The sequence below is a fragment of the Pantherophis guttatus genome, chromosome 2 (genome assembly GCF_059756535.1).
Source record: "Pantherophis guttatus breed Tessera chromosome 2, ASM5975653v1, whole genome shotgun sequence".
Lineage (NCBI taxonomy): Eukaryota > Metazoa > Chordata > Lepidosauria > Squamata > Colubridae > Pantherophis > Pantherophis guttatus.
Window position 1 is genome coordinate 287529493 of NC_142064.1, and position 26078 is coordinate 287555570.

Consider the following 26078-nt stretch of genomic DNA (forward strand, 5'->3'; position numbering starts at 1 on the left):
TGAAGAAAGATAGTTCGACTCCCAGGAAATTGGGTGTTTTCCTTCAATGTACTCTCTTGTCCCCAGAGACTCCTGGGGAAGGTCACCCAGAACTATAGAGTTTGGTTCCATCTTAGTGTCATACCTGGAAGCCATCTTTTACATTTGGGCCTTCAGGCCTGCCACGTTTTCTACTGTGGAAAATGGGAGGGGGTTGCATAGAGTATGAGTGATATGTAGTCAAAATAACATTCTTCTCTCAGTGAGTCAAGGCCACGTTGCCTTGAAGCTGTGATGAGATGATTGGGAGGCATCTCCAGTTTTGGATGGTGCCTGATTGGATCATGTGATGGACATGTGGGTGCAGGGGGAATGGACTTGAACTTTCTTTTCGGCAGGGAAAACCTGGAAACTTTCAGATTCGGGTTTTCCCAGATGTGCCAATATGACATCTCCAATAAAATGGAACTTTGAAGAAATTCAAGCTTCGGAGTTTTCTTTCATTGGTGGTGTTACTTGGAACTCTGACACTTAGGTTGATGACGCTTAATTCTATGTTTTTTTAAGATTTTAATTTTATTTCTTATATACATATTGTAAATGTACATTCTCTTAACCATAATTAATCATACATATACATATTTTTTTCTAAATAAAGCATAACAATAAAACATTTTAATTACATTCAGGGTTGCTCTTTTACCCCTTTCCCCCCTCATTTTACAACAAACCTTCTTCTCCTTCTTTCTTTCTTTCATTTCCCTACCTCCTCTCCTCTCCTACTTTCTTCCTTCCTCCTCTCCTTCCTTTCCCCCACTTCTCCCCTCTTTTTCCCCTTTCTAACCTTCTCTCCTACTCTTTTCCCCTTTCTTTTCTTCCTCTCCTTTCCCCTTTCTTCCATTCCTCTCTCTCCCTCTCCTCTTCTATCTTACCTTCTACTCCTCCCTTCTTTCTTTCCCCTTTGTTGTCCAATATTTCCTCTATTTGGTATCTGAGCATCCCCAATTTTATATTAATATATATTTTCTTTCAATTTCCTTTCAGTTTTACCTAGTCTGTCACCTCTATCATCATAATTGTACATTTATATTATAACATTCTTTCTTTTTTTTCCCCATCCCCCTTTTCCATTTACTCCGGTGTCATCTGAGTTTCTATTTCTTTTTGTCTTCTCCCTCATTCATCTTTCTCTAATCTAATTTGTTTATCTATCATCTTTTATTCATATTTCTTTTCTAACCATACATAGAATCTTCCCCATGTCTTGAAATACACTGATTCCTCTTTATCTTTTATTCTTAGAGTTAATCTATTCCTTTCTGCACAGTCTGCACAATCTGCTTTATTACTTCACTTTCTGAAGGAATTTTCTCTGTCTTCCAATTTTGCGCAAATACAATCCTTGCTGCTGTTATTATGTGTATAACTAGATACATGTCTTCTCTGCTATATCTCTTTGGCAAAACTCCCAATAGAAAAACTCTGGTTTTAATTCTATACGTTTGTGTAACATTTCCTCTAACCATATCTGTAGTCTAAACCAATAATTTTTTGCTTCTATGCATGACCACCACATATGAAAATATGATCCCGGCAAATGCAAACATTTCCAACATTTAGCTGATTTATCTTTAAACATTTTTGCTAACCTTTCTGGCGGCATATGCCATCTATAAAACATTTTATATAAATTTTCTTTATATGCAGTTGTCATTGTCAATTTGTAATTCCTTTCCCATTATTGTTGCCTTTTCTCTAATTCTATTGTATAACCAAAATTTTTTGGCCATGTTATCATTATCTCTTTTACTTCTTCATTTTCTAATCTAACTTGCAGTAAGTAATTATACAATCTTTTAATCATTTTTTCATCTTTTCCAGTCATTATCTCATCCAATTCTGATTCCCCCAGATTAAAACCATATTGTTTCAAGTCTTTATCATATCTTGATTGTATTTGCAGTCGTGTATACGCATCAGCCTCAATCCCTTGTTTTTCTAAATCTTGTTTCTGTTTTAGTTCTCCCTTCTCTGTTAAAATATCCTTATATCTTACAATATTGTCCATGTTAATCATATTAGGATGTGTCAACGCTTCTATTGTTGAAAACCACATTGGTATTTCTGTATAATGTTTTTCTTTCACTCTCACCCATACTGTTAACAAACCATTCCTTACACAATGTCTCTGGAAGTATCCATGTATTCTATTTTTCCCGTACCATAAGAAAGCATGCCAACCTAATTGTAAATCATGTCCCTCCAAGGTCAATAGGCTTGTATTTCTCAATAAAATCCGTTCTTTGACCCACGTTAACATCGCCGCTTGATGATAAAGTTCCCAATTTGGTAGACCAAATCCTCCTCTAGTTCTAGAATCTTGAAGCACTTTAAGGTTAATTCTTGCTTTTTTTCCTTGCCATATATATTTCCACATCATCTTATTCAAGCTCTCAGCGTATTTTTTCTCCAACTTTATCGGAATCGTTTGGGGAAAAAAACAAGATTCTTGGTAATATATTCATTTTAATTAATACTATTCTTCCCATTAATGATAAATGCAGGTTTTTCCATTTTTCCAAATCTGTTTCAATTTGATTTCTCAGTTTATAATAATTATCTTCCTTCACTGTATTACATCTTGAAGTTAATTGGATGCTCAAGTATTTCACTTTTTTTACTATTTGAATATCTAACTTCTCCATTAGTTGCTTCTTTTGCTTTTCTCTCATATTTTAACTATAATTTTTGTCTTTTCTTAATTGATTTTCAATCCTGCTACTTCTCCGTATTCCTCTATTTGCTCAATTAACTTTGGGCCCGTTGGGTCTGATGGTTCTTCCATAATAAATACCAAATCATCTGCAAATGCTTGTAACTTATATTCTTCTCCTTTAATTTTCACTATCTTGTCTTATTTTTCTGTTTAAGATTTCTAGGGTCAAAATAAATAATAATGGAGATAGCGGACATCCTTGTCTAGTTCCTTTTCTAATGTCCACTTTCTCTGTCATTTCTCCATTTATTATTACCTTTGCCAATTGGTCTTTATATATAGTCTTAACCATATTAATAAATCTATCCCCAAAATCCATCTTTTGTAATTGTATAGTCATAAATTGCCAATTCACATTATCAAATGCTTTCTGCGCATCTAAAAATAACAATGCCATTTGTTTCTCTGAATGTGCTTCATAGTATTCCAATGTCTCCAACATAATTCTTATATTGTCTCTAATCTGTCATTTAGGTAAAAAGCCATTCTGATCTGAATGTATGAATTCATTTAACAATCTCTTCAATCTCTCTGCCATAATTGATGCAAATATTTTATAATTTGCATTTAATAATGACATTGGTCTATAATTCTTTATTTGTTGTAAATCTGTTTCTTCTTTTGGTATAAGAGTTATATATGCCTCTATCCATGAGTTTGGAACCTTAGCTTCTACTAATAAATCATTAAATATTTGTAACAGTGTATTGCTTAGTACATCTTGCAATTTTTTATATAGTTCTGCTGGTAGACCATCTGGTCCCGGGGTTTTTCCATTCTTCTGCTTTTTAATTCCCTCCATCAATTCCATCATTGATAATGCTTTCATCTAATGCTTTTTAAAAATTTTCTGGTATTTTAGGAATCATCGCTTTTTCCAAATATTGTTCTATTTTCCCCTCTGATATCTGCTCTTGTTGATATAATTTCTTATAATATTCCTCAATTATTTTTTTCTTTTCTTCATTCTGGTAACATATCTTTCCATCTTGATCTAATAATTGATTTATCCGTTTCCTTTCTCTTTCCTTCTTCATTTTATATGCCAGCCATCTTCCTGGTTTATTTGCATTTTCAAAGAAATTTTGCTTTGTTGAATTTATTTTCTTTGCCAGCTCTTCATTCTCTATTAAATTCAATTTGTATTTTTTCAAATTTGTATTTGTATTTTTTCCATTAAATTTTTAATTTTTTTGTCTTGTGGGGTTTTTTGCAACTCTTTCTCTAATTTCTTATATTCCTCCTCCAACTTCTTTTGAGTTTGTCTATTCTGTTTATTTCTTTTTCCTGTATATGTCATTACCAACCCCCTTATATATGCTTTACTGGTGTCCCATATGTTTTCAAATGATGTATCTTCTTTTCTATTCTCTTTAAAGAAAAAAGTCAATTCTTTTTCCATATATTGTATAAAGCCTTCCTCGTTTAATAAGCTTTGATTTAATGTCCATCTCATTCTTTTTCTCTGTCCTTTCCATGTCATCGTTATTGGGTTGTGGTCTGCCCATATATTTGCTTCTATATCAATCTTATGTATCTTGGATATTAAATCTGTTGACATCCACATCATATCTATTCTTGACCATGACATATGCCTATCTGAATAAAATGTATATTGCTTCTCCTTTAAGTTCCCTTTTCTCCAAGCATCTTGTAAACTTAGTTCATCTATCACTGTATAAAATGCTTTAAGAAGTGTCTTCCTTGGCTTTTTATTCACTTTTGTAGATTTATAGTCCAGTTCATTATCAACAATCGCATTAAAGTCTCCTATTATGCATATCTTCATCTTCATATTCTAATATTCTCCTGTGTAATTTTGCATAAAATTCTTCTTGATTTTCATTTGGAGCATAGATACCCACAAGTAGTATTTTTTTATGATTCATTACAATTTCTACCATTAATACTCTCCCTTCCTCATCCTCAAATATTTCTTTGGATTGAATTGTCTGTTTAATGTAAAATGTTACTCCTCTCTTGCTTTGACAAGGCAACACTGTATACAATCTCCCCAATTTTATTTGCTCTAAAAGTTTTTTGTGTTACTTTCTAATATGAACTTCTTGTAAACATATAATTTCTACTTTTAATTTCTCTAATTTGTTAAATGTTCTTCTTTTTATTGCTGAATTTAATCCATTTATATTCAAAGATATTATTTTAATTTCTTCTTCCATTTCTTATTTATTTACTTGTTTTGTCGATCTAGTCGTTCTTATCTCCCTTTGTTGTTTAACTTCTTTCACTCTTGCTCTTTCTCTTATCGCTCTCTCTTCTTGTTCTTTAGTTGTCTCTTTTGGTTGTTCTTTTTTTTCCTCCGGTTGCCCTCCCCTCTTTCATCTCTCAATCTTTGCTCATGAAAACCCCAAATTCACAATCTCAGAAAATTAGAATATTGTGAAAAGGTTCAATATTCTAGACTCAAAGTGTCCCACTCTAATCAGCTAATTAAGCCATAATACCTGCAAAAGGTTCTTGAGCCTTTAAATGGTCTCTCAGTCTGGTTCAGTAGGAATCACAATCATGGGAAAGACTGCTGACCTGACAATTGTGCAAAAAACTATCATTGACACCCTCCATAAGGAGGGAAAGCCTCAAAAGGTAATTGCAAAAGAAGTTGGATGTTCCCAAAGTGCTGTATCAAAGCACATTAATAGAACGTTATGTGGAAGGGAAAAGTGTGGAAGAAAAAGGTGCACAAGCAGCAGGGATGACCACAGCCTGGAGAGGATTGTCAGGAAAAGGCCATTCAAAAGTGTTGGGGACTTTCACAAGGAGTGGACAGAGGCTGGAGTCAGTGCATCAAGAGCCACCACACACAGCCAGATCCTGGACATGGGCTTCAAATGTCATATTCCTCTTGTCAAACCGCTCCTGAACAACAAACAATGTCAGAAGCGTCTTACCTGGGCTAAAGAAAAAAAGAACTGGTCTGTTGCTCAGTGGTCCAAAGTCCTCTTTTCTGATGAGAGCAACTTTTGCATCTCATTTGGAAACCAAGGACCCAGAATCTGGAGGAAGAATGGAGAGGCACACACTGCAAGATGCTTGAAGTCCAGTGTGAAGTTTCCACAGTCTGTGTTGATTTGGGAGCCATGTCATCTGCTGGTGTTGGGCCACTGTGCTTCATTCAGTCCAGGGTCAATGCAGCCGTCTAGCAGGAGATTTTGGAGCACTTCATGCTTCCTTCTGCAGACGAGCTTTATGGGGATGCTGACTTCATTTTCCATCAGGATTTGGCATCTTCCCACACTGCCAAAAGTACCAAAACCTGGTTCAATGACCATGGGATTACTGTGCTTGATTGGCCAGCAAACTTGCCTGACCTGAACCCCATAGAGAATCTATGGGGCATTGCCAAGAGAAAGATGAGAGACATGAGACCGAACAATGCAGAAGAGCTGAAGGCCGCTATTGAAGCATTCTGGTCTTCCATAACACCTCAGTAGTGCCACAGGCTGATAGCATCCATGCCATGCAACATTGAGGCAGTAATTGATGCAAAAGGGGCCCAAACCAAGAACTGAGTACATATGCATGCTTATACTTTTCAGAGGTCTGATATTGTTCTATGTACAATCCTTGTTTTATTGATTTCATATAATATTCTAATTTTCTGAGATTGTGAATTTGGGGTTTTCATCAGTTGTAAGCCATAATCATCAAAATTATGACAAATCAAGGCTTGAACTATCTCACTTTGCATGTAATGAGTCTACCTCATATATTAGTTTTACCTTTTAAGTTGCAATACTGAAATAAATGAACTTTTGCATGATATTCTAATTTTTTGAGTTTCACCTGTATATCTCATCAATCCAATATAATATCCTTTCTTTACTTTCTTCCATTACTTCTGCTAATATCTCTGCAATTTTCTCTGCTAAATTTTCTCCCTTTTCTTCTTCAATGTTTTGGAATCTTAAATAATAATAGCTTAATCCATTTCCAATGTTAGAATTGTCTTTTCCTGATTTTTATCAGTAATTGTAAATCAATAATCCATCTCTTCAACCTTTTTCTCCGTTGCTTCTGCTTTTTCCTCCACTTGCTGCAATCGTTGTTCATTTTTCCCTATCATCTCTTTAACTTCTTTCAATTCTTCTATTTTTTCCATTCTCCTATCTACCTTGTCTAGTCTTGTCTTGATATCTTCATATATAGTCTGTAGCAAATTTTTAATTCCGTATTGATTTTCTCTTGCTGTGGTGTATTTTCTAATGCCTTTTGCCCCATAGAGCCAGACACTGTTGATATTAATGGTGATGATAGATCATCATTTATAATCCAAAATAATCCAATTCTTAGGTTCAGGCTTCCACTTTATTTATATTCCAAATTCAAATTTCAAATCTGCTCCCAAAGCAAACTCCTCACATTCTTAATACCTTAATCCACAGAGGTTTAATCCATAAAAAAGGAAGAAAGGTTATTTAAAAAAAAAAGAAAAGGGAAAAAAAGATCAGAACAAAAATAAGAATTCACCGTTAAAAATTTCAAAACCAAAATATACGACTTAAAATATCCAACCAGGCAATAAAAAGATGAAGAAAGTATAAGATATGGTCTCATAAGAAAAAATTAAAAAGGAACCCCCCCCCAAAAAAAACCCAATACCAATCACCAAAAAATTTAATCCAGGAAGAAGAAGCCTTGATAGAAAAAGGAAAAGGAAAAACAGAAAAGGAAAAAAAAATATTCCAAAATACCACTGTTCCAAAATATTCCAAAATTTATTTTGGAATATAGTCAAGAATAGAGTAGAGTAGAGTAGAGTAGAGTAGAGTAGAGTAGAGTAGAGTAGAGTAGAGTAGAATACCAACCTACCAATACCAACCAACCAATCTACTCTATACCAATAGAGTAGAATAGAATAGAATACCAACACATTGTAAGCCGCCCTGAGTCTCTGGAGAAGGGCGGCATATAAATCATTTTTTTAAAAAAATAGAATAGAATAGAATAGAATAGAATAGAATAGAATAGAATAGAATAGAATAGAATAGAATAGAATAGAATAGAATAGAATAACAGAGATGGAAGGGACCTTGGAGGTCTTCTAGTCCAACCCTCTGCCCAGGCATGAAACCCTACAACACTTCAGACAAATGATTATCCAACATCTTCTTAAAAATTTCCAGTATTGGAGCATTCACAACTTTTGCAGACAAGTTGTTCCATTGATTAATTGTTCTAACTGTCATGAAATTTCTCCTTAGTTCTAGTTGCTTCTCTCCTTGATTAGTTTCCACCCATTGCTTCTTGTTCCACCCTCAGGTGCTTTGGAGAATAGCTCGACTCCCTCTTCTTTGTGGCAACCCCTGAAATATTGGAACACTGCTATTATGTTTCCCCTAGTCCTTCTTTTCATTAAAGTATACATGCCCAGTTCCTGCAACTGTTCTTCCTATGTTTTAGCCTCCAGTCCCCTAATCATCTTTGTTGCTCTTCTCTACACTCTTTCTAGAGTCTCAACATCTTTTTTACATCGTGGTGACCAAAACTGAATGCAATATTCCAAGTGTGGTATTAACATTTCACATGATCTTGATTCTATCCCTCTGTTCATGAAAAAATAGTCCATTCACTTTTCTTCTTCAACTTTAAACTCCTGCTACAAAACTTAACTTTCCAAAATACAATTCATTAGCCTTATTCATATAAGACACCAAGAACCTTTATACTTTGAAATGTCTTTGTTTACTAAATAAACAGCAGGCAGTATGATGTCCCCCTTGGACAACTCGCCAGATTCCTCCTCAGAAGTCAGCTCAAGGGAGGATGAGTTCATTCCTGGCACTTCAGGAACTGGGTTCATTAATGGCTCTGAACACTTGGCCAAAAGAGTTTTAGACTTTCCCCCTTTTCAGCTGGGGAAAGTTTTCCAAAAATGAATCTAAAATCACCTCTTTGCTGTATATTACAAAAGATTACAAAAAATAAAGATTTTACAAAGTGGGAAAGATATGATGTTTTTTTCTTTTTCAATGCACTGAAGAGGATCCCACCCACTGACTGGTAAAGTTGTTTCAAACATTTGTTTGTTTATTTATTCAGTCACTCAGTCCTATACGATAATAAAATCTCATTTCTTATCTTGTCCTTTCCTATTTTCATGACAATTTAAATTATTAGTTAATTTATTTTACACTTTGATAATTATCTTAAAATAGTCTTACATTTTTTGTATGTTTATTTCTTTTGATTTTAAATAACCGTAATTGTCAAAAGAAGCATACAAAGTCAATAATAAGTGCAATAAATAATTAATTGTTATGACCCTAAGAAACTACTTCACGATCAGATACCGACTTTAATCATTAAATGTTCCTTAGTATTTAGATCTGGTCTCAGGATGATAATGTAGCACTTGGGGAAGAAGATGCAGCCTAGCAGGCCAGCCCCAGAAGCCAAGATGGAGAAAACCTGCACGGCCACCATGTATTTCCCTTTGGTGCTCAAGTAGGTGGGCAGGAAGGAGATCCAGACGCTGCAGAAGACCAGCATGCTGAAGGTGATCAGTTTGGCTTCGTTGAAGGCCCCAGGCAGGTTCCTGGCCAGGAAAGCCACTGTGAAGCAAATGGCAGCAAGGAAACCCATGTAGCAGAGAACCACATAAAACATGGTCACAGAGCCTTCATTGCACTGAAGGATGATCACTCCTGATTGGGAGTGCAGGTCAAAATCAGGAAATGGGGGAGAAACTCCCAGCCAGATTGCACAAATGACAATTTTTCCAGCAGAACCAGAAAGGATGATGGAGTTGGCCAAGCTCTTTTCCAACCATCTCCTCACCCTGTTCCCTGGTTTCGTGGCCAGGAAGGCCAGCACTACCATGATTGTTTTGGCTAACACACAAGACACAGCTACTGAGAAGATGATGCTGAACATTGTTTGTCGGAGAAGGCAGGTGGCTTTCCTTGGTCGGCCAATGAAGAAAAAGGAGGACAAGAAGCAAAGCAAGAGGGAAACCAGGAGGATGTAGGACAGGTCACGGTTGTTAGCTTTGACAATGGGAGTTTCTAGATATTTAAGGAATATGACTAAAACAAGGCCTGTTGTTAGAAACAAGAGTACAGCAAAGGAGACCAGGATGATGCCCAGAAGTTCTTCATAGGACAGGAAGGTTATTCTTTTGGGGATACATTGCCTTCTGTCATCAGTGGGATATTTGTCATCTGGGCACCTGGTGCATTTTTCAGTATCTGAGAAAACAATAAGTAATATTATTTTTATAGTCTCTCCTTTCACATTCCAAGAAAGACCTTCTTTGGATGACAGCTGATACTGAAGAGACAGGAAAGCCAGAGTTCCTCTGGTGTCACCCACCTTCCTGTGTGGAGATGGTCCCCTCCGGACAAGGAATACAATCATAGCAGCAAATTGGTTCTTCTTTCCGAGCCCGTTTTACAAATCCAGGGTGACATTTCTCCACACATTTGGACTCAGGCAGAGACTAAGCAGAAAAACAAAATTCATTCTAAAATATCTGCCAAATTTATTTTTTTATTTGATTGATTGATGATTAAAATAAAGTGAAACTGTGCTTAAGAAAGAAACTTCTGAGCAGTAGATCAGGAAAACATAAAAGATTGTAAAGCCACTCCCCTTTGAAAATAATCCAAATCTTTGTTCCTATTAAGATATAAAGAAAAAATTCCTCACAGACTAGGGCTGTCAACTTCAAATGAGGTATTATTTAGTTATATCTCTACATTTATATTTTCAATTCATACAGCTGCCATGCTGGTGAAATAAGACTAAATATTGCTGCCTAAGTTCTAGAACTATAGTGAGGATGAGTGGAGGTGAAATTATGAGAACATGTCATTTAAAAAGGGTGAACCAGGCATGTTTTCCTGCAGCCCATGGGACATGAGTATGAACCCTGTGTGGGAAAGAGATATTTCTAAGGCCAAGTGAGCAGGGGTGGGTTGTAAATTTTTTTTACTACCGGTTCTGTGGGCGCAGCTTATTTTGTGGACATGGCTTGTTGGTTATGTGACACTGGGTGTGGTTTGATGGTCATGTGACTAGGTGGGTGTGGCCAACTCAATGTCACTCACGTCAAGCGGTGCCTCGCCTGGCCCCTCCCCTCCCAGCCATTCCTTGTCACACCCAGCCTCAACGTATCTATAGTTCTGTAAAAATGTTGTTCACCTTTTTTCAACTTTATTATCTACATACTATAGATGTACTTTCATGGGCCACTTAAAGTAGGAAATGGGTCACATGGTTTGCCCAAGAGTGTGATAGGCAACAGGCTTTTAAGGGGCTGCCAGAAAGAAGGGGTTGCAATGTATTTTCCAAACCACAAGAAGGCAAAACAAGAAGCAATGGATGGAAACTGAACAAAGAGAGAAGCAACCTAAAACTAAGGAGAATCTTCCTGACAGTGAGAACCAATATAGGTGCCGAAATATTTGAGTCATAAATTTCACATATAAAATAGCCATTCGTGCATATTGTTCAAAACAATCATTAGTATTATGACTCATGTTTGACAACAAGCCTAAAAGTCAAAGATCACAAGAGTGCTTCTTTCTCTGCATGTATATAAAACATCACATACCAGGAATAGCATATTAAGATGGACTTATGCAACCTGATGTACAAAATAAACACACACATATTTATGCTCTGGACTATAGACATTGAATGCATGTAAATCCCTGAAAACTATGTGGTAGCCCTGGGCAAAAGAAAGGAAATAAAATTACTCTAGGTGTAGGGACAGTGTAAAATATTAACACATGATAAATAATGGAACAATTAAAAATAATAGCATAGAGTTTTCTATCTCTCTCTCTCCCTTCTTTTCTTCCTCTTTCTTTCTTTCTTTCTTTCTTTCTTTCTTTCTTTCTTTCTTTCTTTCTTCTCTTTCTCTCTTTCACACACACACTTTCTCTCCCTTCCTTTCTTTTTCTTTTTCTTTCTTTCTTTTTCTTTCTTTCTTTCTTTCTTCCTTCCTTTCTTTCTTTCTTTCTTTCTTTCTTTCTAGTCTCTCTCTCCCTTCCTTCCTCTTTCTTTCATTCTCTTTCTTTGTCTCGTTTTCTTTCTTGTGTCTCTCTCTCTCTCCCCCTTCCTTCCTCTTTTTTTCCTTTTCTTTTTCTTTCTCTGTCTCGACTATCTCTCTTCCTCTTTTTCTTTTCCTTTCTTTCTTTCTTTCTCTCTCTCTCTCTCTCTCTATCTCTATCTCTTTCTCTCTGTCTTTCTTTGTCTCTCTCTCTTCTCTCTCTCTCACACACACACTTCCTCTTTCTTTCTTTTTCTTTCTTTCTCTTTCTTAGTCTCTTTCTTTCTTTCTTCTTTCTCTCTCTCTCTCTCTCTCTCTCACGCACGCGCGCACACACACACACACATACACACACACACACACACACACACACACACACACACACACACACACAACTGGTCTGGACACAATGTATCTGTTGTTACAGAAGTTGTGTGCAGGGAAACACTTTGTCACAGTAAAGAAAAATTTCTTGTGACTGCAAGGCAATTAACCTCTCACACTCAGGGGAAGTTTTTCTTTACTTTGCAAGGTTTTTCCCTGCACACAATGGCTGAGAGACAACCCAGAGCTGCCATACTGCGGTCTGCCAGGGATCTGCCAGCTTCCTGTAATCTGCAGTTTACTTGAGAGCATCATGTTAACCAGTAAACTTGCTCACAAGTAAACTGCTGAATAGAGGCAGCCGGCAGATCGCTGCCTTACTCAATCTGCTGCTCACAGCCAGCAGCTTGCAGGCAATGAAAGAAACTGCTGCCTCCTGCCTCTGTGCATCAAGGAGGCCGAGCAGCAGCGGGAAGAGCACAGGATGGGAGTTGCAGAAATTGGCTGCCAGCAATGCCCTCAGGTGAACATCTTGTGGGTGGGGAGGCTCAACCCCCCCTTAGGAGCCTCAGCTTACTTGTGAGCACCATTGGCCTTTCTCCCTTCCACTCCCAGCCAATATTGCTCATGAGTAAACTTCAGCTAGGATCTCCCACGTGCTTCCCTCGCAGGCCAGGCCGGCTGGGGAAAATGCACAGGAAGAACTCCAGTGCCACGATCTCCCGCATGTTCCCCTCCCTGCCCACGCACATCAGTCCACCACCCACTGCTGATATCACCCCTCCACCAGCTTTCCCTCCCCTGCCCACCCACTGGCCCATGCCCTTCGGCCTTACCTTTGCCAGCAGCAGTGAGCAGAAGTACACGGCTAGATTCTGCAATTAGTGCTTGGGCAGAGCAGGTGGGCAGGCAGGGCGAGCGAGCATTGGGTAGGCAAGGAGAACAAGAGGAACCGGTTAAGGGGCGTGGCCATCCAGAGGTCACTACCTGTTCGGGGAACCATGCCAAATTTCCACTAACAGTTCTCCCGAACCGGTCCAAACTGGTAGCAACCCACCTCTGCAATTCAGGTATTTGAGACAAGGTCCTTTCCATTGAAGAATTACAGTTTTGTTGTTAGTCGCTACTTGTGTCCAATTCTTTCAGCCCCCAAGAACCATAGCACTCCAGGACTCCCTGTCCTCCATTGCCTCCCAAAATTAGAACTACAATTAGATGACATGGAAAGACAGACCCACATTTATTTATTCCTTAAATTTGGAGAAATCTTTGTTTCAGTGGAAGACTTAAGGTAGCTGACAATCAAGATAAATAAATTCCATTAAATGGGTTTTTAGATGGCTTACAAGCCAAAGATCAAATCTAAGTAGCATTTTATTACAAATTTAAATTCATTATTACAAGTGTCAAGAAAGACTTGGGGGGGTAACAGTCATGGTAATTTTCAGTCCTTCATTTTTCTAGTTTAAGGCATTATCTCATATCGGACAAGTCATAGTGGTTCCATTTTGCTTGAACACCTAGCAGCAGGAGGTCTATCCCAGTGGGATGAAACAGAGGCATGAATAACTGTGGTCAGATATGAGCTATTAAAATATATCTGAGCCTGCTCTTTCAGGGGACCCTAACACCAACCATACAGACAAAGAAAAATTGCCAATATTTTCAACCACCTTGTTGAGCAACTTTAGCCGTGAAAGGGCATCTTGGTCGATAATAAGCCTCTGTCTTTCAAAACTCCCCAGTTGCTCTTTGATGGGATCCTCATTGGGGAAAAGCAACCAACTTATGATATTCAGATCTGCTGCTACATTTCCACTTTGGTCCAAGTACAGTTTCTCCAAGGAAAAATTGCAAAACTCATTTTTCTCCAGAAAGGGATGGAACTAGAATTGAAACATCCAGGAATTTTGAAAGCAACTTGAAACATCCTAAAAGGAGGAGCCATTTTAAAGCTGAGCCAGTGAACAAGAGATGTTCAGTCCCCTCTTTACTATTTGCCTGAATAGCAATAACATTTAGACTTATCAACTACTTCACAGTGCTTTTACAGCGCTCTCTAAATGGTTTATGGAATCAGCATATTGCCTCCAACAGTCTGGGTTCCCATTTTACCATACTTGGAAGGATGGAAGGCTGAGTCAAACTTGGGCTGGTCAGGATCGAACTCCTGGCAGTGAGCAGTGAATTAAGGTTAGTGTTAGCGTTAGCATTCACATAAATGGCATAGCTAAATGCAAAGACCGAGTAGCTATCATTCTGGAAAGCTTTAATTGGATTCCTGCAGTGAGGAGGGGTTAAGCGAAATGCTCCCAGGTTTAGCTGAAATTTATGAATATAAAACTCTATCATGCTAATTACAAACCCATAAGTACAGGAATTTATTTACACTGCATACATTTTAAATAATTTTATAATAGCAGTGTTTAATATCAAAATATAATTGTCACAGTGCCTGCTCTTTGGAACATAATCCTGTGAACTAAATCTGGCCTCCGCTTGGCCAAACCTGTTGGGTTTTTGGAGAAAAATGGTTCCCCTACATCAGCATTGGATTTTTTTCTAAATAGGAACTAGGTTTGATGGATCCTTGTCAGGACCACATACCTGCCATGGCTCTAGCCTTGGAGCCCCCAATCTCTCTTTCTTCTCCGTTTTTCTCCTCTTAGATATTGAGGAATATGCAACAATCAAGACATGGGCCAGAGTCTTAACAATACTATAAAAACGGCCGTCATTTTGTATCTGAATTCTATTCTTTTTCTCTTGCATGTCCAGTGGTGCTATCTGGGTGCATCGTCTCCGACCCTTGACAGAAAGAACATGCTTTGAAAAAGAACAGCGAAAAGATTGGTCTTCAAATTTGGAATCCTTAAAAAGACTGGGTTGAAAGGCGTCATCATTTGGCCATTTTCTTTCCTGAAAAGGAAAGTTCCAAATGCTATGGATATATTTGAAATGTTTATGCCTTGGAATTGTCATTTTCTCCACAATTGTTGTGATACAGACTTTCCCTTCAATGGGTCCTGACAAACCTTCAATTGCTAAATGGATGCGCTGAATTATATCCACAAGGGAAGCAAATTCTCTGAAGTGAACAAAGACATTGACTTTTCTCCACTTAGAGATGGCATTTTTGAGACGTTCTGTATGTCTAGTCATTGAGATAACCACACAAATTCCATTTCTGACAAGCATAGGAGTGAAAGTTCTCATGAAATTCTCTCCCTCCTCTGTGTCTGGTGCAAAGAGACCAATCAAAGTCCATCTGAAATGGAGGAGGAGTTGGACAATTCCTGGATACTGGATCCCATTTTGGGGGAGCGTCTGATGGAAAAAAGGCATTTGACTTTTATCACTCAGAGCCTCTGAAACAATTCCATAACTGATCTGAAGAAGCAATGAAGAATGGTGTATTATTTTTAGATCAGATCAAGTGCAAACTGTAAGCTTTTAACACATCCAGTGTGGTTCTCACAAACATATTGGAGTAGTCCAGCAGTCACCAACTGGTTGTCCACAGACCAATGGTGGTCTGCGAGAAAATGTTGGTGGTTATTTGCATTTTTATATTGCACTAAATACTATTTATCTTTTGAAAAAAATCATATTAGTGGTCCACGGGATTTAAAATTATGAATTTGGTGACCCCTGGAATAGTCTATTGTTCTTAACCCTTAAGCCATATCAACATAAAAAATTCAAAATGCAGAATATTACCAAGATTGAATATAATCATTTGTCTAATCTGAGGTCTACGATACTGTTCTTTCTCTTTTCTAATAAAATTGACATTCAGATAATAGACATGTTATGTCCTCTATCTCTAGAGCACTGCAAATGCAAATCAGTTCATTTTAGAGATTTGCTTAAATGTTCCATATTTGACATTGTGTCCAGCTGCCCAGTCTTCCTCAAGTAAATATTTAGGCCTCCCCCCCACTCTGGATCCCAATCCCTACCCATGACAAAGGCCATGAGAAAAGCAGTTCATGATTTCCATAGGAAAGATATGATTGAATCTATTACCTACCCACCAACAACTTGCTCACTTTGCCAGATAGAGAAACAAAAAAACAAACCTGTGGGACTTTGTAGGTGCCTACTAATGTTGACATCTGAATGGAGATGTCATCAAGACATCCATCAAGAACAGCCACCAAGTTGTCCTTCCTTCCACAGCTGTAGTTGGGAACATTGGCTTCTCCAGTTGAGAGCATGTCCAGTAAGGCATCTGAAGTGCCAAGGGTGTTGAAATAGTTGTCATGGATGTTGTAGCCAAGTGTGACATTGTACAAAAGCTGAGATTTCTTATTGACTTGTTGAATGGCAAAAATGAAGTTTAGGATTATTGCTGGATCAGTAAATGAACTACTGTAAAAAATGTTCATGATAATATCATCTCTAAGAACAAAAACAACAAAATATATTCTAGTTTGTTCCTCTTTCTCTCCACAAACCCATTCAGTCATAAGACAAAAGTGTCCAATATAAGAATAAAGTTATAGTCACCCATCACCATTTAATTGTTATGAGTGTTGAGAAGGTGGGATGGAGATTTAATATTTAAAATATATCATTATTTGTGATAGTGCTCATTTTTAATTTGTGAAACGACCAAAATTCAAAATCATTCAATCATTAAAATAGAATCATCAGCAAAGAGGACTAATAAATGATCCAGAAAAGCAATTCTAAAAACAAGCCATCCTCTATTCCATACCAGGGTCACGCATTGAATATCAATGAATGGTTATAAAAATAGGGAAATGGGTGGGGCAGAGGCAACTACAAACTTTTCAATAAGCTAGTTGTGATTAACTCAGGATTCTACAAGAAGGGAAAATAATTTGGTCTTTGGTGGGCGGTGTTGTTCCATCTTTGGATTTTGGTCTCTTAAAATAAGACATAGGAGAGAAGCTATGGAAATCTAAATGATTCAAGAAATTAAACAGGTCCTGCAATATAGGAGTAACTGAAAAAAAAGAAGAGTGTTAGGACTGCAAATGGAAGGAATGCAATTCCATCACACTGAATGACTTACGAGGGCGCTTGAGTATAAGGAGCTGTGTTGAAAGACAGCATTATTTGGGATATTAATGTGGCAAAGGAGACTATACCAATGAGGTGGTCTCCTGGCCTGTAATAGCTCTGTAGTTTTCTTCCCTCATGTTCCTCCAAACTCAGCAGGCACTTCATTGTCAGCTTCCCAGAGACTGGCTGGGACATCATCATCAGCAGAAGCAGAAGGAGGAGGTCCATAATTCAAGGGGCTGAATCAATCCCCTTCCTGTTTCTAAAGAAGAACAAGAGCATTCGAAGAATTCAAAGCACCATTCAAAAATGGAAATGAGAGTGACTTTCTTGAATGAGAGAGATATTAACAGAACTTCACCTGGAAAGGAGAGAAAGGAACGATACATTCAAGAAGCACAGTCCCTGAATGACCCAAAATTTGTGCCACCCAAAGTGTGAACTGAGTCATTTATCCTTTTCTGATGCAAGATCTTTTTCAAGTAGCTTCAGTTTGATGTTTACATCAAAGGCGATCACTGGAGAAATATCAATAGAGATCTCCCAGAGCAACATCTCCTCTGGGAATCCTGAACTACTTCTGGGCCTCCTTGTGCGGAGGAGAAGCTGGAGAAAAGCGTAGTGAAAAATCATAGAAATACCCCTAGAGAGCACTGGTTTGATGTGGTTGTGGTCCTTCCTTTCTGAACATGTCTAGAAAGTGATGCTGAAGAAAGATAGTTCGACACCCAGGAAATTGGGTGTTGTCCTTCAATGTAATCTCTTGTCTCCAGAGACTCCTGGTGAAGGTCACCCAGAACTATAGAGTTTGGTTCCACCTTAGTGTCAGACATGGAAGCCATCTTTTACATTTGGGCCTTCAGACTTGCCACATTTTCTACTGTGGGAAAATGGGAGGGGGGATTGCATAGAGTAGAGGTGATTTGGGGACTCCTGGCATAGAGTAAGTGTGATATGTAATCAAAATAACATTCTTTTCTCAGAGAGTCAAGGCCACCTTGCCCTGCAGCTGCAATGAGGTGACTGGGAGGCATCTCCAGTTTTGGATGGTACCTGATTGGATCATGTGATGGAAAGATGGGTGCTTGAACTTGAACTTGGACTTGAACTTACTTTTGGTGGGGGGGAAACCTGGAAACTTTTTGATTCGGGTTTTCTCAGATGTGCCAATATGACATCTCTAATAAAATGGAACTTTTAGGAAATTCAAGCTTCGGAGTCTTCTTTCGTTGGGAGTGTTACTTGGAACCCTGACACTTAGGTCGATGATGCTTAATTCTAATACTGCCTGTCTTCTAATGTTAAGGAAGAAATCTGTAACCGTGAACCCTGCCTAATGTTACCAATAGGATCTTTTTGTAATTTATTTTTCTATTAGATCTCCATATATTAATCACAAATTGGAAGTGATTTTAAAATTGCTCATACAATAGTGAAATTTCATTTGCCTTAGAAATATCAACTTTGGGGTGATATTTGAGACAAAGGGTTTGGAAATTGATAATTGGCCATCTGTATCATGGGGTAAATATGGAGTATGTTATGGGGATAGACTTTTTTTTCTTTATACTTGCCCTTCATTATTCATGTTAGACATCGAGAACCAGGGGTGAAATGCTCCCGGTTTGGACCGGAGTGTCCGATCCAGTAGCAATGTTGGCGGGTGGTTCGGAGAACCGGTAGCAAAAATTCCTGGGCCCCCCTGCCCCATGTCCAGCTAAGCCGCGCAATCAGAGACAAAGACACTTCAAAGTATAAAGGTTCTCAGCAGTGGTGAAATGTAAAATTTGTTACTACTGGTTCTGTGGGCATGGCTTGGTGGGGGTAATGTGACTGAGTGGGCATGGCCAACATTTTTTTTTTACTTTTAAAACCATTTTTTCTACAACTTCTTCGGCCAAAAAAAAATGCTTTTAAAAGCCTATGATAATCCCAGGTGAGTTGCCTTAACGTCAGAAGCTTTTTTTTCATTTTTAAAAGCATTTTTTTTCTACAACCTCTTCGGCTGAAAAAATGCCTTTAATTGAAAAAAAAAAAGCTTCTGATGATCGCACAGCTCAGCTGGGGTCGTCAGAGGCTTTTAAAAGAAAAAAAAGCCTCTGACAATCAGGCAATTCAGCTGGGATTGTCAGAGACTTTTAAAAGCATTTTTTACAATCTCTTCAACTGACGATGTTGAAGAAAAAATACTTTAAAAGTCTCTAACTATCCCAGCTGAGTTGCCTGATCATCAAAAACGACTCTAAAATCACCTCTTTGCTGTATATTACAAAACATTACAAAAAATAAAGGTTTTACAAAGTGGAAAAGATGTAGCGTTCTTTCTTTTTAAATGTACTGAACAGGATCCTTGCATCAGCGTATGCCATTAAAACTAGGTCATTACTAGGGTCCAAATATAACAAATAATGTATTGTTTGCTTCAGATACCTAAGTATTCGCTTAGAGGCTTTCCAGTGCCTTTCAGTAGGTTCAGCGTTATATCTAGCCAGTTGATTTACACTGTAAGATATATCTAGCCTAGACCAATTACTCAGATATGACAGACTGCCTATTAAGGATTGATATATTTCCTTATCGAATACAGGACTTTGAATATTACTATGCTTAAAATCCTGACTCATTGGTGTCTTAGCAGGCTTACAGAGTTCCATGTTGTAACATTTCAGCAATTGGCTAACTTTCTTGGCTTGCGAAATTTTGTAACCTTTACTAGTTTTAACTATGTCAAGACCCAGATAATGCTTAATTTCAACCAAATTCCTAATTCTGAATTTCTTTTGCAATACAGAAACAATTTCGGTTGTTTCATGTTCAGATTTGGTAATAATTGCTATATCATCAGTGAATAGCAATAATAGTGAAACTAAACCATCTTTCTCTCTCTCTTTTTTTTTTATTGCAAAAGTTTTACAATTACATTTTCACCCCTTTTTTCACCCCCCACCTCCCTCCCCAAACTTCCCGTCCTCCCTAACCCTCCCTAACCCTCCCCCCCAGACTTCCCTATTATGTACTCATAACTAATAATACTGATATATATACCTGAACCCATCCCTCCCCCTATATAAATTTTCCCTCTTTCTCTCTCTTATACAAACTTGGATCAGCTATGCCAGCTACAAAACCCATAGCAACTAACTCATTGACAATGCTTTTATTCCACTCGTAACCTGACTGTTTCAAGCCATAAAGACTTTTCTTCAGTCTCCAGCAATCAGTCTTCCCATCAGTTTTCAAACCTAGTGACTTCTTCTTATAGATTGTATGTTGTAATGGCACATGCAGATATATAGTTTCAACATCTATATGGTTTATCATATATCTATTCTTCCTAGCCCATACTAATGATGCTCGCAACGTAGTCGCCCTCTGATTAGGTGCAAACATTTCATCATAGTCCTTATCTGACTGAGCAAATCCTTGAGCAACTAACCTTGCCTTATGGGTAACAATCCCATCCACACCAGTTTTCAGTTTGTAAACCCACTAGCAACCAATTGCATGTTCACCTGGTGGTAGCCTAACATTCTTGTAAACATCTAACTCCTTGAATAATTTCAGCTCTTTATCCATCGCTTTCTTCCAAGCTACCTGATCCTTTGGAGGATACAGTTTAATTTCATCAAAGTTAGAAGGCTCTGTGTTCACATGACATACTACACTGGCTTGATACCTATCAGGTGGATGTCTATCTTGAGTTGAACGTCTAGGTAGCTCAGGACTCGATGTTGGTATCTCCTCTTCTACCTCCCCTATAACCTCCCCCTCCTTTACAGTAATAGCAGGTTCTTCCTCAACTTTCTCATCATCAAGAGTATCACTAAATATGCGATTATCAACAACAACACTACCATTTACCTTGTCGGATTCCTGTTCAAGCTTACTCCAACCAACATGCTTCAGGAACTTGGCACTAGCACTGCAAAACACACTAGTGGTACCTGGCACCCAAAATCTATGTATATGACCTGTAGTTGGATTCATAACCAACAAAAAATAGCTTCTTTGCTCTATGTTGACCCTTTCGCCTCAATTTCAAGGGAATATGAACCCATGCTGGGGCTCCAAATGTGTGCAAATAACTTAATTCTGGTCTTCTACCATGCCAACGTGTGAATGGTAGTTCACTAGTTGTTGAATTGACTACATTATTCAAGACATGGTTAGCATACATTATTGCCTCACCCCAAAGTGACTCAGGCAAACCAGAATCAGATATCATGGTTCGAGCCATAGCCTGCAACGTTTGCCTTCTGCATTCAATATACCCATTATGTTGCGGTCTATAAGGGGCGGAAGGCTTGTGTTCAATGCCAGCTTTCTGTAACATAGTTTCAAAACTTTTATTGGTAAACTCAGTACCACTGTCAGTTACCAGGCAAAGAACCTTGCGTTTCTTTTTCCTCTCAGCAACCTTCAGCCAGTTTGAAAAATGCTGAAATGTTTCTGCTTTGGTTTTCATAAGGTAACAGAAACCATAACGGGAAAAATGGTCTATTATGCTCAATATATAACAGGCTCCACCTAAACTAGGTTTTTGAAGTACAATGATATCTGCAAACACTACCTCCAAAGGTTCATTGGTTGTAAACCCATTATCTCTTTTTGCAGGGGTTACCTTACTCTTTTCTTGGCTACAAGCATTGTAGTTTAAATATTTTTTACAAGGTTTTAGTTTTATCCCATCAGATAATTCCACCGTTTTCTTTAACATCTTAAAATTTACATGTCCCAAATGCCTATTAAGCAAGTGAATGCATTCATCATGTGGCTTCGTGTAATTGTAAACTGAGTTAGCATTAGCCATGATTAATGGATCATCATTCAGAACAAACAAATCGTTTTCTAACTTTGCAGTAACACTTGTACCATCCTTTTCTATCAAACATTTATCTCCCCTAAATGTTACTACAAACCCAGATTTTAACAATGCTTTTTACAGATAGCAAGTTAAATTGTAGTTTAGGTACATACAACATAGGTAAATGCTCATTTATACACGAATAATATGCAGTACCTTCTCCAGATGCTTTCATTTTCCATCCATTGGCTAATGATATATGTTGTTTACTCTTGGTCATGTTAACAAACCTCTCTTTACTCCTAGTTATAGACTGTGATGCTCCACTGTCAACTACCCACAAATCATGGTTTACAGTTGTCGTTGAGCTGGATATAGCTAAACTAACATTCTTTTTACCTCTCTGTTGACTACCAGTATTCAGTTTCTTGCCCTTTTTACAGAATCTAGCTATATGACCCTTAGCCCTACAAGAAAAACATTTCCTAACAGTATAGGCAGTTGAAGACAGGTTTTCTTTCTGTGGTTGTCTCTCTCTCAGTTGGTCTCTTTCTTGCCTTCTTCTGGACTCTTCTAACAATCTTCCAGTTATGCCAGTCAATGTCAGTCCATCTCTGGTCAGGACTTCGAGTGAAGACACATAATCATCATAACTTCCATCCAAAGAAGAAAGAATAATATGAACCTGATGCAGCTCTGAGAAAATCAGCTCCTTTTCATGTAGCTCTTCTAAAGTTCCCTTCATAAACTCCAGATGAGCTAACATATCTCCACCTTTCAGAAGATGTGCTCTAAACAGATTACGTGTAAGGTGTATGTGTGCACCCACACTATCACGAACATAAATCCTCTTCAAAGTGTCCCAACACCTGGCAGCACACTCCTCACCACGAATATGGACTAGCCACTGGTCACTCAGGGTCAGTCCAATTATACAAAGAGCCCTTTCATTGTCCCGGTTAAATTTGGATATTTCCATTGCATCTTCATCGTCTGCTGGATCCCAAGCAGTTACATCCAGTGGATCATGAACTACAGCCCATAGCCCTTCTTTAGGCAGAAGTAGGCTGCATAGACCAGGAAACATTGTTAGTTCCATCCAACCGGGTTATCAGGAATATGCTGGTTGACTGTTCTTGTGCCATCTTCACGTGAACAATAAACCACAAAAACAGCTGTCTGAATACGGTACTGTGTATCCACACTAACTCTCAGTATCCTGGGCCCATAACCAGTGTTAAGGAATTTGCAGAGTAACCCTTGAATAGCAAGGGTGTGCACATGAAAAACTACTCTCTTGGTTGAGAGTAGTTATGAATAAGCACAGTCACCACACAGATACACTGAGTTGTGTTATAGTTTACTTTCAGGAAAAAGTAAAGCATAGTCCAATAAACAGTCTAGGTCATACACATATAAATCAGGCAATAGTGAATAACAAAGTCTTCTCACCAGTTGTCATAGTCATACACAATTAACAGTTACCAATAAACAGTTCTTCTGGATTTGCAAACAGTACCATACAGAGATATCAGAGAGGAAGAACAGCAAAAAGAACAAGCCATGTGTCAGCACTTCAAGCTGCATTTACTCTAGTGCTGACATAAGAAGGAGAAGCGGAGGCACCTGGAAAGGGACGTTTGACTTTTCACCTACTTATTTTCCCTGGAGATAATATCCCCTAGGATATGGGATGGGAGGGGGGAAATTCCTTTGAGCTGGAGCGGTAGATTACGGTAGAATGACTTGGAAGATGGCCAATGAGTGCAGGGGAGTGGGGAATGGAAAGGGAGGGTTTTAGGTGTGGAAGCCAGTGTTGGATTCAATGGAGTCAGATTTTAGAATGTTGTGCTTAATAAATAGGAGTTTTCCTTCAAAGACTTTGTCTGAAATGCAATTTATTTGAGACGACCTCGAAACTTGAAACCATGTTTCTAGCTCTCTCTTAAGGACATTGGCAACAGAGCTAACCAGGACAAAGTATGATGCAATACAGCAGTCTTAAAGCTATACAATACAATAGAATACACTTCAAACATACATTGATGGTTTATATATTGCCAACCCAACAAATTAGGTAATAGTCATATTCCTAAAAAACCCACTGATTGGTAAACTTGTTTCAAACATTTGTCTGTTTATTTATTCAGTCAGTCAGTCCTATACAATAATAAAATCTCCTTTCTTATCTTGTCCTTTCCTAATTTCATGACAATTTAAATTATTAATTCATTTATTTTACACTTTGATGATTATCTTATGTTAGTCTTACATTTTTTGTATGTTTATTTCTTTTGATTTTAAATAACCTTAATTGTCAAAAGAAGCATACAAACTCAATAATAACTGCAATAAATAATTAAGTGTTATGACCCTAAGAAACTACTTCACGATCAGATGCCGACTTTTATCATTAAATGTTCCTTAGTATTTAGATCTGGTCTCAGGATGATAATGTAGCACTTGGGGAAGAAGATGCAGCCCAGCAGGCCAGCCCCAGAAGCCAAGATGGAGAAAACCTGCACGGCCACCATGTATTTCCCTTTGGTGCTCAAGTAGGTGGGCAGGAAGGAGATCCAGACGCTGCAGAAGACCAGCATGCTGAAGGTGATCAGTTTGGCTTCGTTGAAGGCCCCAGGCAGGTTCCTGGCCAGGAAAGCCACTGTGAAGCAAATGGCAGCAAGGAAACCCATGTAGCAGAGAACCACATAAAACATGGTCACAGAGCCTTCATTGCACTGAAGGATGATCACTCCTGATTGGGAGTGCAGGTCAAAATCAGGAAACGGAGGAGAAACTCCCAGCCAGATTCCACAAATTACAATTTTTCCAGCAGAGCCAGAAAGGATGATGGAGTTGGCCAAGCTCTTCCCCAACCATCTCCTCACCCTGTTCCCTGGTTTCGTGGCCAGGAAGGCCAGCACTACCATGATTGTTTTGGCTAACACACAAGACACAGCTACTGAGAAGATGATGCTGAACATTGTTTGTCGGAGAAGGCAGGTGGCTTTCCTTGGTCGGCCAATGAAGAAAAAGGAGGACAAGAAACAAAGTAAGAGGGAAACCAGGAGGATGTAGGACAGGTCACGGTTGTTAGCTTTGACAATGGGAGTTTCTAGGTATTTAACAAATATGACTAAAACAAAGCCTGTTGTTAGAAACAAGAGTACAGCAAAGGAGACCAGGATGATGCCCAGAAGTTCTTCATAGGACAGGAAAGCTATTCTTTTGGGGATACATTGGATTCTGTCATCAGTGGGATATTTATCATCTGGGCACTTGGTGCATTTTTCAGTATCTGAGAAAACAATAAGTATTATTATATTTTTAGTTTCTCCTTTCCCATTCCAAGAAAGACCTTTTTTGGATGACAGCTGATACTGAGAGACAGGAAAGCCAGAGTTCCTGTTGTGTCACTCACCTTCCTGTGTGGAGATGGTCCCCTCCGGACAAGGAATACAATCATAGCAGCAAATGGGTTCTTCTTTCCGAGCCCGTTTTACAAATCCAAGGTGACACTTCTCCACACATTTGGACTGAGGCAGAGACTAAGCAGAAAAACAACATTCATTCCAAAATATCTGCCAAATTTTTATTTATTAGATTGATTGATTAAAATAAAATGAAAATGTGCTTAAGAATGACACTTCTGAGCGATAGATCAGGAAAACAAAACATTGCAAAGCCACTCTGCTTTGAAAATAATCCAAATCCTTTTTAAGATATAAAGAATAAATTCCTCACAGACTAGGGCTGTCAACTTCAAATGAGGTATTATTTAGTTATATCTGTATACTTATATTTTCAATTCATACAGCTGCCATGCTGGTGAAATAAGACTAAACATTACTGCCTAATTTCTAGAACTATAGTGAAGATGAGTGGAGGTGAAATCATGAAAACATGTCACTTAAAACACGATGGAAGTTACCACATTGAAAACAGAGGTTTTTGCAGTGGCTTCTATGAAGTTAATTGAAAAGCAGCAAATAGACTCTTTCCTGCAGACTGATAAACTTTATCAAGACAATTCTTGGTTTTATAGAGAGAATCCATTTTTAAGAGAGGAAGTGACTGATTATATAAGCAGGAAGAGTTGAAATGGAGGTTTCAAAATGAAGGAGATAACTTTTAGGAGAGAG